Here is a 15,860-nt window from a genome sequence, read left to right as displayed (position 1 = left end):
GAAGCAAACAAGCAGAGAAAAAAATAACTATAATATTGTGACCTTTCAGTTAACTGCAATAATAATCGAGATGCTGTTGTCCTTTAAATTACTCGGCAAGTAAGGCACTTTCCTATTAGCAGACTGATGGAATAATATAGTACTGAACATCAGGAGCAGAATTTATTACAATCTCACAACTCTTACCCTATTCCCCATTTACTTAAGTGGAATTGCTACATATGGTAAATGCAAAACCAATAATTCTGATTAGGTTAAAACATTGCAATCTGCTCATATTATGCTAATGACTCTCCCATTGATTAAATAGCAGGTATAAATATTGTTGGAGAGTTAACTTGGCATTTAGAGTTCTGTTATAAGCGAAAGGTTTATGACAACTTCACTGAGTATTTACTGGAATATTTGTGCACAAAATAATGACATCACAAGAGTGACCCTCTGCAAGAGTCGTCCATTTAAGGGATTCTGCTATCAAGTCACTGGAGCAAAAAAGGAACATGTGAAATTTCCAGCTCTTTGTACCGAAACTGCAAATCCAGCAAGGTTAGCCCTTCCAAGCTTGGATTATGCCCAGAGAAACAATTTGGAGCTGGGCAGCAAACGATGCACAGACCGTAGCAGGTCTGACAATGGTGGTGTTTAGAGATAGAATGATACAAGGCAGTAAACAGGCCCTTTGGCCCAACGTGCCCATGCCGAACAAAATGCTCCGTCTGCACCATTCTCACGGGGGGTTTTTCATAAGTTCATTGGTCATAGGAGCAGAAGTAGGCCATTTGGCACATCGAGTCTACTCTGCCATTCAATCATGGCTAATCTATCTTTCCCTCTCACACTATTCTACCTTCTCCCCATAATCCTTGACACCCTTACTAATCAGGAATCTGTCGATCTCCGCATAAAAATATCCAATGACTTGGCAATCAATTCCACAGATTCACCGCCCTCTGACTAAAGAAATTCCTTCTCGTCTCCTTTCTAAAGACACATCCTTTTATTCTCAGGCTGTGCCCTCTAGTGCTAGACTCTCCCACTAGCGGAAACATCCTCTCCACATCCACACTATCCAGGCCCTTTGACGATTCGGTGAGTTTCAATGAAGTCCCCCCTCGTCCTTCTAAACTCCAAGTTTTTTCTACCCGTATACCTTGTGGCATCAGGGATGACGCTGGGTTTTGGCAGTGACCACACCGACACTCGCGGTTGGGTGAACTCACGTGATATTTTGTTCACGGTGGTGTGGAAGTCCAGGACCGCATGGGGTCTCTGTCTCTCGCCGTCAGGGCTCACGCATTGTGACGCTGGCGATCCCAGACTTGCAGCTCAGTCCCGGGTTTCGAAGGAGGAGGCATGGCGATCTCAGGCTTCTCCCTGCAGTTCACCGTTGCCTCGAGAGGAGGCACTGGTAGTCTCAGACTTATCCTGGCAGCTCAGCTTTGGGCTTGAAGTGGAAATCTGGTCATCTGTTGCCAGCACTCTTCGTTCTGGCCTTTTCCTACCTCCAGTTCACCACCCTCTACTTTCAGTCTGAAGAAGGGTTCCGACCCGAAACCTCACCTACTTCTTTTCTCTAGAGATGTCGCCTGACCCGATGAGTTACTCCAGCAATTTGTATCTATCTTTGGTATAAAACCAACATCTGTAGTTCCTTTCTTCACCTTAAACCTATGTCCTCTAGTTCTTATTTCCCCTATTCTGGGTAAAAGATTCTGTGCACTCAGTAAAAGATTCTGTGCACTCAGATATAGCATGGATAAAGGCCCTTCAGCCCACCGAGTCCACGCCAATCATTGATCACCCATCCACATTAGTTCTATATTATCCACTTTTGCATCCACTCTCGACACACTAAAGGCAACTTATAGAGGCCAATTAACCTACAAACCTGCACAACACCTCTGGGACGTGGGAAGAAACTGCAGCACGAGGAGGAAATCCACGCGATCACGGGGAGAACGTGAAAACTCCGCACAGACAGCACCCAGGGCCAGGATCGAACCTGGGTCTCTGGCGCTGTGAGGCAGCAGCTCCACCAGCTGCGCCACCATACCTCTGTGGAGGGAGGTTGAGGTAATGGACTGAGAGCAAAGCATCAGCATTGCACGACACTGACTTAAATTCAGCGGGCTTTGGTTCATGTTTTTCTTACTATGAATTACAGGTTGTCAAGAGGTTGTTAGGACCTGCAAAATATTTTGGATACAAAGAGAAGAAAAAGATGCTGGAGCTGATCATCCACTCTCTCGCACTTTAGTAAGGTAGCGGCTGGACATTACACCAGGACCATTATCCTGCATCTGCCTCATTCCCCTGGATGAAATTGCTCTGGTCTTGCTATCTTCTCCCCACACAGATGAACCAAAAGACATTGTCCACGATTAATTCAAAACTAAACTGCAAAACCATCAGGCTTTGCAGGCGTTTTGTTGGTGTGAGGTACCTCACTCTGTGCCATTATGTACATGTGCCATTGGTTAATATTTTCCACAGTCTTAGAGTCATAGAGTGAAACAGCGTGGAAACAGGCCCTTCGGCCCAACTTGCCAAAGCCAGCCAACATGTCCCAGATACACTAGTCCCACCTGCCTGTGTTTGACCCATATCCCTCCAAACCTGTCCTATCTATGTACCTGTCTAACTTTCTTTAAAATTGGGATAGTCCCTGCCTCAACTATTTCCTCCGGCAGCTTGTTCCATACACCCAACACCCTTCTTGCTATTGAGGGCGTGCAGCGTAGGTTTACTAGGTTAATTCCCGGAATGGCGGGACTGTCGTATGTTGAAAGACTGGAGCGACTAGGCTTGTATACACTGGAATTTAGAAGGATGAGAGGATATCTTATCGAAAAGTATAAGATTATTAAGGGGTTGGACACGTTAGAGGCAGGAAACATGTTCCCAATGTTGGGGGAGTCCAGAACAAGGGGCCACAATTTAAGAATAAGTGGTAGGCCATTTAGAACTGAGATGAGGAAAAAACCTTTTCAGTCAGAGAGTTGTGAATCTGTGGAATTCTCTGCCTCAGAAGGCAGTGGAGGCCAATTCTCTGAATGCATCCAAGAGAGAGCTAGATAGAGCTCAAGGATAGAGCTTAAGGACAGTGGAGTCAGAGCGTATGGGGAGAAGGCAGGAATGGGGTACTGATTGAGAATGATCAGCCATGATCACATTGAATGGCGGTGCTGGCTCGAAGGGCCGAATAGCCTCCTCCTGCACCTATTGTCTATTGCCTATTGTCTAACTTGAAGTTGACAAGTCCATGGGTGCAGGATGCAGCACCAATGCAGGCATCAATGTTTGGGAAGGAACTGCAGATGCTGCTTTACACCGAAGATAGACGCAAAATACTGGAGTAACTCAGCGAGGCAGGCAGCATCTCTGGGATAGAAGGAATGGGTGACGTTTTGGGTTGAGACCCCTCTTCACACTGAGAGTCAGGGGGGAGGGAGACACAAAGATATGGAAGGGTAAGGTGTGAAAACGAGACGAGAAAGAGTTGGGGAGTGGTGCCAGAGTTGGTTTGGAAGGAAGACTACGCCATGTAGCCAACGGAAAGGCAGGCGTAGCTAGGGCTCATGCAAGTACACCTTTGATTTGTCGAAAGTATCAGGAATCAAAAGAGAAATTATTCAAGGTAAGCACGGTGCGGCACGGTGGCGCAGCGGTAGAGTTGCTGCCTTACAGTGAATGCAGCGCCGGAGACCTGGGTTCGATCCCAACTACTGGTGCTGTCTGTATGGAGTTTGTACGTTCTCCCCATGACCTGCGTGGGTTTTCTCCGAGATCTTCGCTTTCCTCCCACACTCCAAAGACGTACAGGTTTGCAGGTTAATTGGCTTGGTAAATGTAAAAATTGTCCCTGGAGTGTGTAGGATGGTGTTAATGTGCGGGGATCGCTGGTCGGCGAGGACCCGGTGGGCCGAAGGGCCTGCTTCCGCGCTGTATCTCTAAACTCAACTAAACACAGGATTTGCCAAGCAGAGGAGACTGTTAGTTGAGGGGAACTGGTCAGATTCATGTTTGAGAAAGAAATGGGAGCCCTTTGAAGGCCTTCCTGATGAGGTGGATGTGTATAGAAGCACACCATGGTAAAGATGAGGTGGTGGGAATGATAAGACAATAGACAATAGACAATAGGCAATAGGTGCAGGAGGAGGCCATTCGGCCCTTCGAGCCAGCACCGCCATTCAATGTGATCATGGCTGATCATTCTCAATCAGTACCCCGTCCCTGCCTTCTCCCCATACCCCCTGACTCCGCTATCCTTAAGAGCTCTATCTAGCTCTCTCTTGAATGCATTCAGAGAATTGGCCTCCACTGCCTTCTGAGGCAGAGAATTCCACAGATTCACAACTCTCTGACTGAAAAAGTTTTTCCTCATCTCAGTTCTAAATGGCCTACCCCTTATTATAGACAATAGACAATAGACAATAGACAATAGACAATAGACAATAGGTGCAGGAGTAGGCCATTCAGCCCTTCGAGCCAGCACCGCCATTCAATGCGATCATGGCTGATCACTCTCAATCAGTACCCCGTTCCTGCCTTCTCCCCATACCCCCTCACTCCGCTATCCTTAAGAGCTCTATCCAGCTCTCTCTTGAAAGCATCCAACGAACTGGCCTCCACTGCCCTCTGAGGCAGAGAATTCCACACCTTCACCACTCTCTGACTGAAAAAGTTCTTCCTCATCTCCGTTCTAAATGGCCTACCCCTTATTCTCAAACTGTGGCCCCTTGTTCTGGACTCCCCCAACATTGGGAACATGTTATCTGCCTCTAATGTGTCCAATCCCCTAATTATCTTATATGTTTCGATAAGATCTCCTCTCATCCTTCTAAATTCCAGTGTATACAAGCCTAGTCGCTCCATTCTTTCAATATATGACAGTCCCGCCATTCCGGGATTTAACCTAAGAAACCTACGCTGCATGCCCTCAATAGCAAGAATATCTGATGGAATATATGATGGAATTAAGATGGAGTGACATCAAAGACAGGAAGAGAAATAACAGGAGAGAACCGATTAATGGAATGAGAAAGAATGGCAGAATGAAAGGAAAAAAATAACAAAAAAGAAACAATCTAAATTTGTCATTTCTAAAAGCTCCAAAAGCAATCATCTATTTGAAACTAAACAAATAATTGTTCCCATTCTTGGGCCGGGATGTTGAGTGGCAAAGCTCTTGCAATTAACGCATCATTAAGTAAATAGCATTTATACTATTAATTACCACATAGACTTTTTGCGTTGAGTATAATGAACAATCATTGCGTAAATCCAGCAACCATTTAAAATACCAGGGCAGGATAAGGGCAGGATACTAATTTTGTAAAGGAAATAGGCGGATTGGCGTAAAATGACCAGTAAATTCTGCAGATGTATAGCCAAGAGTGCACCCTCTTTTATCCCTGAACCCACCGGTTGATTTGCACATTAATAACGATGTGCATCATTAACACACCATTTATTTCCAGGGAGATCAAGCCCAATATTTCATTGAGTGAGGGATCAGTCCACTGTACAGGCTCCCAAGGGGAACGGGAGACGCAGTTGCAATTGATTTATGTGAATGCAAATTAACTCAGTTATTTTCAGAAAGTAGCACTTTGGGAAATGGTTTACAAACAATTTGACATAAGACATGGTGGGTGTCGCTGGCGAGGGAAGAACATGATGTGTTGGATTTATGATTTCCAAAGACTTCACCATTTGCCTTCTGTTGTAAAAGAATGTTTGGTACCATTAGTCAACAACATCATTACTGTTATATCATGTACTGTAAAGAGATAACATCTAGTCTTTTTGTGTCTAACTAATATCGTCTACTTCTGTTTTTTAGTTACTGTACACCAATGCATTTTGCCTCATTAATTTTAACAGAATCAAACCGACTTCATTGTTCCGGGATCTCATTTAGTTTAGTTTAGTTTAGTTCAGTTTAAAGATACGGCACGGAAACAGGCCCTTCGGCCCACCGAGTCCGCACCGACCAGCGATCCCCACACACTAACACTATACTACACACACTGGGGACAATTTACAATTTTACCAAAGCCAATTAACCTACAAATCGGTCTTTGGAGTGTGGGAGGAAACCGGAGAAACCCCTCGCAGGTCACGGGGAGAACATACAAACTCCGTGCAGACAGCACCAGTGGTCAGGATCGAACCCGGGTCTCTGGTGCTGTAAGGCAGCAACTCTACCCCTGAGCCACTGTGCTGCCCACCATTTCTAAAATGGAGCTCAAAGGCTCAGACCCTTTGTAATCGGAAGAGGCACTTCAGCGTGGCATCAAGAGAGTACTGCACGGCTGCTGAGATGGGATTAGCACTGACTCTCCCACAGAAAGCATCTCTGTCCCAATCTCGAACACCCAATATTCCTGTCCCAATACTTCAATCTTCAATCTCCCTCATCTCAATCCTTATTCCCAATCTCAATCACTTAAATCCTAAATCCCCATAGTCCCAAATGGCTTGATACAAACGCTTTATCCCATTCATCACCCTCCAATGCCCATGTTCCAAAGTCCATGCACCAATCCACAATCTCCATCCCAATATCCCTATCCCAATCCCTCAGCCCCAATTTCTGGCCTAATACACAATCTTCTCTTCCCCATCTCCTATGCTCCAATTCTTTCTCGCAAACCATTTACCTTTCACTAGATCACCATTTTCCTTTCCCAGATCACTATTTCCCTTGCCCCCAAGTCCCCAGATTGTATTAACCCATGTCAATATGTCCCCATGCAATCTGGTTGTAATCACTCCTTTACCCCTCCCTCGCTACCTCTAGTTCCCTTGACTCTTGCCTTATATTCTATTGCCACCTACCCTACTGGGGTTGATTGTCTCAATAGTCAATAGACAATAGACAACAGGTGCAGGAGGATGCCTTTCGGCCTTTCGCGCCAGCACCGTGATCATGGCTGATCATCCACAATCAGTACCCCGTTTCTGCCTTCTCCCCATATCCCTTGACTCTGCTATCTTTAAGAGCTCTATCTAACTCCCTCTTGAAAACATCCAGAGAATTGGCCTCCACTGCCTTCTAAGGCAGAGAATTCCACAGATTCACAACTCACTGGATGAAAATGTTTTTCCTCACCTCCGTTTTAAATGGCCTGCCCCTTATTCTTAAACTGTGGCCCCTGGTTCTGGACTCCGCGAACATCGGGAACATATTTCCTGCCTCTAGTGTGTCCAATCCCTTAATAATCTTAATCTAATCAGATGTACAGCACTTTGGTCAACGTGGGTTGTTTTTAAATGTGCTATACAAATAAAATTGACTTGACTTGACTTATATGTTTCAATAAGATTTCCTCTTGTCCTTCTAAATTCCAGTGTATACAAGCCCAGTCGCCCCATTCTTTCAACGTTTGACAGTCCCGCCATCCCGGGAATTAACCTCCTGAACCTACGCTGCACTCCCTCAATAGCAAGAATGTCCTTCCTCAAATTTGGAGACCAAAACTGCACACAGTACTCTAGGTATAGTCTCACGAGGGCCCTGTATAACTGCAGAAGGACCTCTTTGCTCCTGTACTCAACTCCTCTTGTTATGAAGGCCAATTGTCTCATTGCCCCAATCCCTTCCCATTGCCCATATATCCCATCGCTTTAACTTCATGTCAAAGGCACAAATCTCCCAATTTTATGGCAACAATACCCTTACCCTATTCCCACTCCCGTCTCATTGCCCCAATACCTTTTCCAATGACCTCAACCCATTCTCAAATCCACCTACAAAATGCCCAAATAACCTATTGCACCGATCCACCCACTAATGCCCTTTTCATTTGCCTAATCTATTTGCTCCAAACATACCTCCCCTTTCTCCCATCTACTGCCAATGCCCAACTGCTCCATTCTATTGCTCAATCCATTTGCCCCAATGCTGCCCCATTGCCCAAATCCACCTAACAATGGCCAAAAGCACCCACTTCATTGCTCAATCCCCTTGTCCCAATGCCCCTACCCATCTTGCCCCAATCCTCACCTTCACTCCCCGCCTCTCCCCTCTCACCTCCACTCCTGACCTCAATCGTACCTCACCTCTCATTCCTCGCCTCCACTCCTCACCTCACTCCTCGCCTCCACTCCTCACCTCCACTCCTCACCTCCACTGCTCACCTCACTCGTACCTCCACTCCTCACCTCACTCCTCACCTCCACCCCTCACCTCCACACCTCAACCTCCACTCCTCGCCTCTTCTCCTCCCCTCACCACTCTCACCTCCTCACCTCCACTCTTCACCTCACTCCTCACCTCCACTCCTCACCTCCACACCTCAACCTCCACTCCTCGCCTCACCACTCTCACCTCCTCACCTCCACTCCTCACCTCACTCTTACCTCCACTCCTCACGGCCACTGCTCCTATCCCTCACCTCACTCCTACCTCCTCCCCTCTCCTCACCTCCACTCCTCCCCTCACTCGTACCTCACCTCACTCCTCGCCTCCTCACCCCTCCACTTCTCCCCTCACTCGTATCTCCTTCCCCCTCACTCCTTTCCCCTCCACTCCTCACCTCACACTCGTACCTCCACTCTCCTCACCTCACTCGTACCTCTCCTCCACTCTCCTCGCCTCCACTCCGCCTCCAGGCCGCTCTCCGCGACCCGTCTCCACGGCAACCGCCGGCGCCGCTGTCCCTGGCAACGGACGGAGGCCGCGCGGCCGCGCGGCGACGCCGCAGCCAAACGCGATCCCGCCTCAAAACCGCCCCCTGGGCCCCCCCTGACTCTCAGCCTGAAGAAGGGACTCGACCCTAAACGTCACCCATTCCTTCTCTCCACAGATGCTGCCTGACCCGCTGAGTTACTCCGGCACTCTGTGAAACGTCACCTATCCACGTTCTCCACAGATGCTGCCTGACCCGCTGAGTTACTCCGGCACTCTGTGAAACGTCACCTATCCATGTTCTCCACAGATGCTGCCTGACCCGCTGAGTTACTCCAGCATTTTGTGTCTACCTTTGGCGCAACAGAATACGTAAACTCAACAGGTAAGGCAGCATCTCTGGAGATAGACACAAAGTGCTGGAGTAACTCAAGAGTCAAAAATGTGGTAAGGAACTGCAGATGTCGGTTTACACTGAAGATAGACACAAAATGCCCGAGTATCTCAGTGGGACGGGCAGATTCTCTGGAGAGAAGGAACGGGTGACGATTCGGGTCAAGACCCTTCTTTAATCTGAGAGTCAGGCAGCATCTCTGGAGAGAAGGAATAGGTGAAGAAGGGTCTCGACCCGAAATGTCACCCATTCCTTCATTCCAGATGCAGCCTGTCCTGCTGAGTTACTCCAGCATTTTGTGTCTGTCAAGACTCAAGAGTGTTTCACTGTCATTAATGTCCCAGATAGAACAATGAAATTCTTACTTGCAAAAGCATATCAAAATATGTAAACTCAGCGGATCAGGCAGAATCTGGGGATAAAAAGGAATAGATGACATTTTGGGATGGCATCCTTCTTCAGACAGCTGAAGGGTCCCGACTTGAACCGTCAGCTATCCATGTTCTCCGCAGATGCCACCTGACCTATTGAGTTACTCCAGCATTTTATTTTAATGATGGGCACAAAAAGAAGACACCATGTTCTGGACATTTTTGGTTGGGACCCTTCTTCAGAGTCAAACCTTTCTTCAGACTTAGCTTTAGACAATAGACAATAGACAATAAGTGCAGGAGTAGGCCATTCAGCCCTTCGAGCCAGCACCACCATTCAATGTGATCATGGCTGATCATTCTCAATCAGTACCCCGTTCCTGCCTTCTCCCTATACCCCCTGACTCCACTATCCTTAAGAGCTCTACCTAGCTCTCTCTTGAATGCATTCAGAGAATTGGCCTCCACTGCCTTCTGAGGCAGAGAATTTCACAGATTTATAACTCTCTGACTGAAAAAGTTTTTCCTCATCTCCGTTCTAAATGGCCTACCCCTTATTCTTAAACTGTGGCCCCTGGTCCTGCCCCCTCCCCCCGTCCATCCTGTCCACCTCCTTACAATCAATCTGAAGAAGGGTGCCGAGCTGAAACCTCACCTTTCAATGTTCTTCAGAGATGCTGACTGACATGGGACGCAAAGGGAGGCTGTACATGGTGGAATCTTCAGTAAAAAAACACAAACTGGTGGAGGAAGAAGAGAAGAAGTCAGAAGTCACCAATTCCTTTTCTCCAGAGATGCTGCCTGACCCCGCTGAGTTACTCCAGCACTTTGTGTCCATCTTCAGGTTTGTAGGTTAATTGGCGACTGTAAACTATCCCTGGTGTGTCGAATAGAACTAGTGTACGGGTGATCGCTGGTCCGCACCCGAGGACAGGATCAAACCTGACAGATCAGATCAAAGGACACGGTAAGGCAGCTTCTCTACTGCTGTGCCACTGTGCCGCCTTTATGAAACACTAGACCAAGTGGACCCATTGGGCCCAAACCTCTCTTGCATCGGTGCAGCACCCTCTCCCCCCCCCCTTCCCCTCTCCTCTCCCCCTCCCTCCCCTCCCCCTCCCCCTCCCTCCCCATCCCTCTCCCGCCCTCCCCATCCCCTCCCACTCTCCTACCCCCCCCCCCCCTAGGAGATAGATTTAAACTTTAAAATGTGAATATCTTTTAAAATATAACGCCGATTTCAATGAAAAAGGGACGATGGTGAGTAAATTTATCGCGCTATGGTGTACCGTTTTGGCTGTAGTTCAGGAACAAACAAATAATCAAACGAGAGTTTTATATATAGATAGATGAATTGAATGAATTAATGAATTAATTAATTAATACATTATTGTCACATGTGACAAATCACAGTGAAATTCTTTGCTTGAAAACCTTGCCAAGGTGTGCAATTGTTGCCCATGAAGGGTGCTTACAAAGTTACAAATTCCCCCCCCACCCCAGTTCCCCCTTTGTTCTTCCTCCCCCCCTTGCTCACAGTGGTCCCGCCACACTGAGTCCTCCATTGTCCATTGTTCTACCCTCCCCCTCCCTCACATCGGCCCCCCACACCAGGTCCCCGTCGTTCTTCCCCTGAGGCAGTGGTGCCAAGAACTATTGTTAAATTGAAGAAGTAGGGAGTGAGGTGCTTAAGTTGTGGCCTTTTCAGAGGACAACAGACTTTGGACTTCCTCCAATTTGACGACATTGAAAAAATCATCCACGCATTCATTTCCTCCCGCCTAGACTACTGCAACTCCCTATACACTGGGATCAGCCAATCGTCCCTGTCCCGCCTGCAATTGGTCCAAAACGCCGCAGCGAGACTCCTGACGGGTACCCGTGAAAGGGACCACATCACCCCGATTCTGGCCTCTCTCCACTGGCTCCCAGTACAGTACAGAATCAACTTCAAGCTCCTCCTATTCACATACAAAGCCCTAAACGGGCTTGCCCCCCCCCCCCCCCTCCCATATCAAAAATCTTCTAACCACCACTCTATCTCCAGGTCCCTCAGGTCGGCCGACTTGGAGCTACTGACTATCCCGCGGTCTAGGCTTAAGCTCAGGGGTGACCATGCTTTTGCGGTTGCAGCTCCCAGTCTGTGGAACAGCATCCCTCTCCCCATCAGAACTGCCCCCTCCATCGACTCCTTTAAGTCCAGGCACAAAACCTATTTCTACTCCCTAGCGTTTGAGGCCCTCTGAGGGGGCGCTGTGAACTGTTTATGTATGTGCTGTTATGTTTGTGTGCCATTGTATGTTCGGTCTTAGTACCTGAACTGATGTACAGCACTTTGGTCAACGTGGGTTGTTTTTAAATGTGCTATACAAATAAAATTGACTTGACTTGACTTGACTTATGCCAGAAGTGGTGTTAGCCCTGAAGATATCTTTAGACCAAAGGGGAACAGATCGCAGCAAAGGGAAGACGTTTGATTAGTACGGGTGTCAGGGCTTGTGGGGAGAAGGCAGGAGAATAGGGTTGGGAGGAAAAGATAGATCAGCCATGATTGAATGGTGGAATTGACTTGTTGGGCCGAATGGCCTAATTCTGCTTCTATCACTTATGAACTTATGAACGGTGAGAGAAAAGTTAAAGGTTGGAGAACCTCGTGTGGTGATCTGATCATTTTTAAGGTTTAAGCGAAGAATTTCTCACATAGACGAGTTGATTTTTGGTTTAGTTCAGAGATACAGCGTGGGAACAGGCCCTACGGCCCACCAAGTTCATGCCGTCCAATGATTGCCAGTACACTAGTTCTATCCTACACACTAGGGACAATTTAAAGAAGGCAATTAACCTAAAAAAACTGTACGCTTTGGGATGTGGGAGGAAACTGGAGCACCCGGAGAAATCCCACTCGGTCACAGGGAGAACGTACAAACTCTGTACAGACGGCACCCGTAATCAGGATCGAATGGGGATCTCTGACGCTGTGGGGCAGAAACTCTACCGCTGCGCCATCGTGCAGCCCTTAAATTATTTTAAGGGAAAATAATCTTTTTGGTCTACAGGGAAAGAACAGTGTAGTAGGAAAGAACAGTGATTAGGCTGAAAACTGGTGTGGATTTGCTGGACTTAATGCTTCCTGACATATCCTAGTGAAAGAGGAACGAACAAACTCCGCACAGACAGCACCCGTAGTCAGGGGGTAGAAAGCAAGGGGTGGTGGGGGGGGGGGGGGGGGGGGGGGAGAGGCAGAACAGAGTGTGACAGGTCACAGGTGGAATGTGTTGGAAGGAACTGCAGAACCCTGGTCTCTGGCACTGTGAGGCAGCAACTCTACCGCTGCGCCACCGTTAGGATTGCCAGCTGTCCCGTATTAGCCGAGAAATCCTGTATTTTGGGCGAAATTGGTTGGTCCCTTGCGGGACCGCCCTTGTCCCGTATTAGGCTCGGATGGTGCTGCAGGCCCGGACAGTGTAGTCCCGGAGGCCTGGGCGCTGCTTAACGGAGGTTGCATAGCAACCCACCCCCCGGACCCGAAACGTCACCCATTTCTTCTCTCCAGAGGAAGAACTTTTTCAGTCAGAGGGTGGTGAAGGTGTGGAATTCTCTGCCTCAGAAGGCAGTGGAGGCCAGTTCGTTGGATGCTTTCAAGAGAGAGCTGGATAGAGCTCTTAAGGATAGCGGAGTGAGGGGGTATGGGGAGAAGGCAGGAACGGGGTACTGATTGATAGTGATCAGCCATGATCGCATTGAATGGCGGTGCTGGCTCGAAGGGCTGAATGGCCTACTCCTGCACCTATTGTCTATTGTCTATTGTCTATTGTCCAGAGATGCTGCCTGTCCTGCTGAGTTACTCCAGCTTTTTGTGTCTATCTTCGATGTAAACCGGCATCTGCAGTTTTTTTCCTACATAACCCGCTTCCCGGCCCGGTCAGCCGCCATTGGTGGAGCGGGAAAACGTGGCTGCTGGCTGGGTGGGGCGCGGGGCGGTGATGTCACCTTTTGTCCCTTATTTGGGAGTGAGAAAGTTGGCAACCATAGCCACCGTGGCACCCCTTGATAAAAGGTCTATTTTTTTGCTTCCCTAGAAGTGTGAGGGAAATAGAGATGAGATGAAGTGCAAGAAATAGCTGAATATGTTTGTGACCTTGATTAGTTAGTTAGTGGATGCAACATAACATGCATTGAAAGTGCAATACAACACAGCAAGGTCAATCCAGTGCCTCGCAACATTTCAAGCATTAGGTAATGCCATGCAGCTCCTAATTTGAGGAAGGACATCAAGTCAAGTCAAATTTATTTGTCACATACACACACTCGATGTGCAGTGAAATGAAAGTGGCAATGCCTGCAGGTTGTGCACAAAAAGAATTACAGTTACAGCATATAAATAAAGTTAATAAGTTACTAAACATAGCACAAAAAGTGTCGACAAAAATTTAGTCTCTGGGGTTATAAAAGTTGACAGTCCTGATGGCCTGTGGGAAGAAGCTCCGTCTCATCCTCTCCGTTTTCACAGCGTGACAGCGGAGGCGTTTGCCTGATCGTAGCATCTGGAACAGTCCGTTACTGGGGTGGCAGGGGTCCCTCATGATCTTGCTTGCTCTGGATCTGCACCTCCTGATGTATAGGTCCTGCAGGGGGACGAGTGTAGTTCCCATGGTGCGTTTTGCCGAACGCACTACTCTCTGCAGGGCCATCCTGTCCTGGGCAGAGCTGTTCCCAAACCAGACTGTAATGTTGCCGGACAGGATGCTCTCTGCAGCCCCAGAGTAGAAGCAATGAAGGATCCTCAGCGACACTCTGAATTTCCTCAGTTGTCTAAGGTGGTAAAGGCGTTGCCTTGCCTTACCCACCAGTGCGGCAATGTGCGTTGCCCACGTCAGATCCTCTGCGCTGCGGACTCCCAAGTATTTGAAACTGCTCACCCTATCCACAATAGACCCATTTATCTCCAGTGGCGTGTACGTCCTTGGATGTTTAGCCCTTCTGAAGTCCACAATCAGCTCCTTTGTTTTGCTATTGAGGCAATGCAGCGTAGGTTCACGAGGGTTAATCCCCGGGATGGCGGGACTGTCATATGAGGAAAGATTGGAAAGACTGGGCTTGTATTCACTGGAGTTTAGAAGGATGAGAGGCGATCTAATTGAGACGTATAAAATTATGAAATGACTGGATGCAGGAAAAATGTTCCCAATGTTGGGGGAGTCCAGAACCAGGGTCCACAGTCTAAGAATAAAGGGGAGGCCATTTAAAACTTTGTGAATTTGTGGAATTCTCTGCCACAGAAGGCAGTGGAGGCCAATTCACTGGATGAATTTAAAAGAGAGTTAGATAGAGCTCTAGGGGCTAGTGGAATCAAGGGATATGGGGAGAAGGCAGGCACGGATTACTGATTGTGGATGATCAGCCATGATCACAATGAATGGCGGTGCTGGCTCGAAGGGCCAAATGGCCTCCTCCTGCATCTATTTTCTATGTTTCTATGCAGCCTGATAGAAGTAATAGGATGTGTAAGAAGGAACTGCAGATGCTGGTTTGCACCGAAGATAGACACAAAATGCTGGAGTAACTCAGCGGGACAGGCAGCATCTCTGGAGAGAAGGAATGGGTAACGTTTCGGGTCAAGACCCTTCTTCAGACTGAAGTCAGGGGAGAGGGAGATACAGAGATAAGGAAGTATAAAGTGTGCCAACGAGTCGAAGGGGATGGAGATCAAGGAAAATGTAGAATAGATCATTGTTTGCTGGGAAAAGGTACCAACAAAGCAAACAGAGATAAAATGTATGGAAGACAGCCAGACTGGTCGGAGAACTGGGAAGGGGGAGGGAAGGAGGAAGAGGGAAAGCAAGGGTTACATAATAGAATAGTTCTAGTTTAGATTACAGCGCGGAAACAGGCCATTCGCACATTAACACTACCTTGCACACACTAAGGACAATTTTTACATTTGTACCAAGCCAATTAACCTACAAACCTGTTCATCTTTGGAGTGTGGGAGGAAACCGAAGATCTCTGAGAAAACCCATGCAGGTCACGGGGAGAAGGTACGAACTCCGCACAGACGGCGCCCGTAGACGGGATCAAACCCGGTTCTCCAGCGCTGCAAGCACTGTAAGGCAGCAACTCTACCGCTGCGCCACCGTGACCGCCCACTTCTAGGTACAGTGAAAAGCTTTTGCTGTGTGCTGCTAACCAGTCAGTGGAAGGACAATACGTGATTACAATTGGGCCTTCAACAGTGTAGAGATACATGATAAACGGTGTAACGTGAATAACGTTTCAATAGACAATAGGTGCAGGAGGAGGCCATTCGGCCCTTCGAGCCAGCACCGCCATTCAATGTGATCATGGCTGATCATTCTCAATCAGTACCCCCGTTCCTCTGTGTCCTTGTGCTTGTTCAAGGGCGTATAACGATGTAATGGGAGGATAAGCTGGCCAACCAAGCCATGCCAATTCCCAACGC

General features: G+C 47.9%; 1 protein-coding gene across 1 annotated transcript in view; it reads right to left on the bottom strand.

Moving 5' to 3' along the window:
* Window positions 1-8,624, bottom strand: part of cfap65 (cilia and flagella associated protein 65) — a 198,388-nt gene extending 189,764 nt beyond the window's left edge. The window contains exon 1 of the mRNA XM_078404358.1: window positions 8,572-8,624. The gene's annotated coding sequence lies outside the window, so the exon portion shown is untranslated. The remainder of the gene's footprint in view (window positions 1-8,571) is intronic.
* Between the last annotated feature and the right edge of the window lie 7,236 nt (window positions 8,625-15,860).

This window comes from Rhinoraja longicauda, chromosome 8 (genome assembly GCF_053455715.1).
Source record: "Rhinoraja longicauda isolate Sanriku21f chromosome 8, sRhiLon1.1, whole genome shotgun sequence".
NCBI lineage: Eukaryota > Metazoa > Chordata > Chondrichthyes > Rajiformes > Arhynchobatidae > Rhinoraja > Rhinoraja longicauda.
Note: the sequence above shows the minus strand (reverse complement) of the source record. Positions and strands in the feature narration are given on the sequence as shown.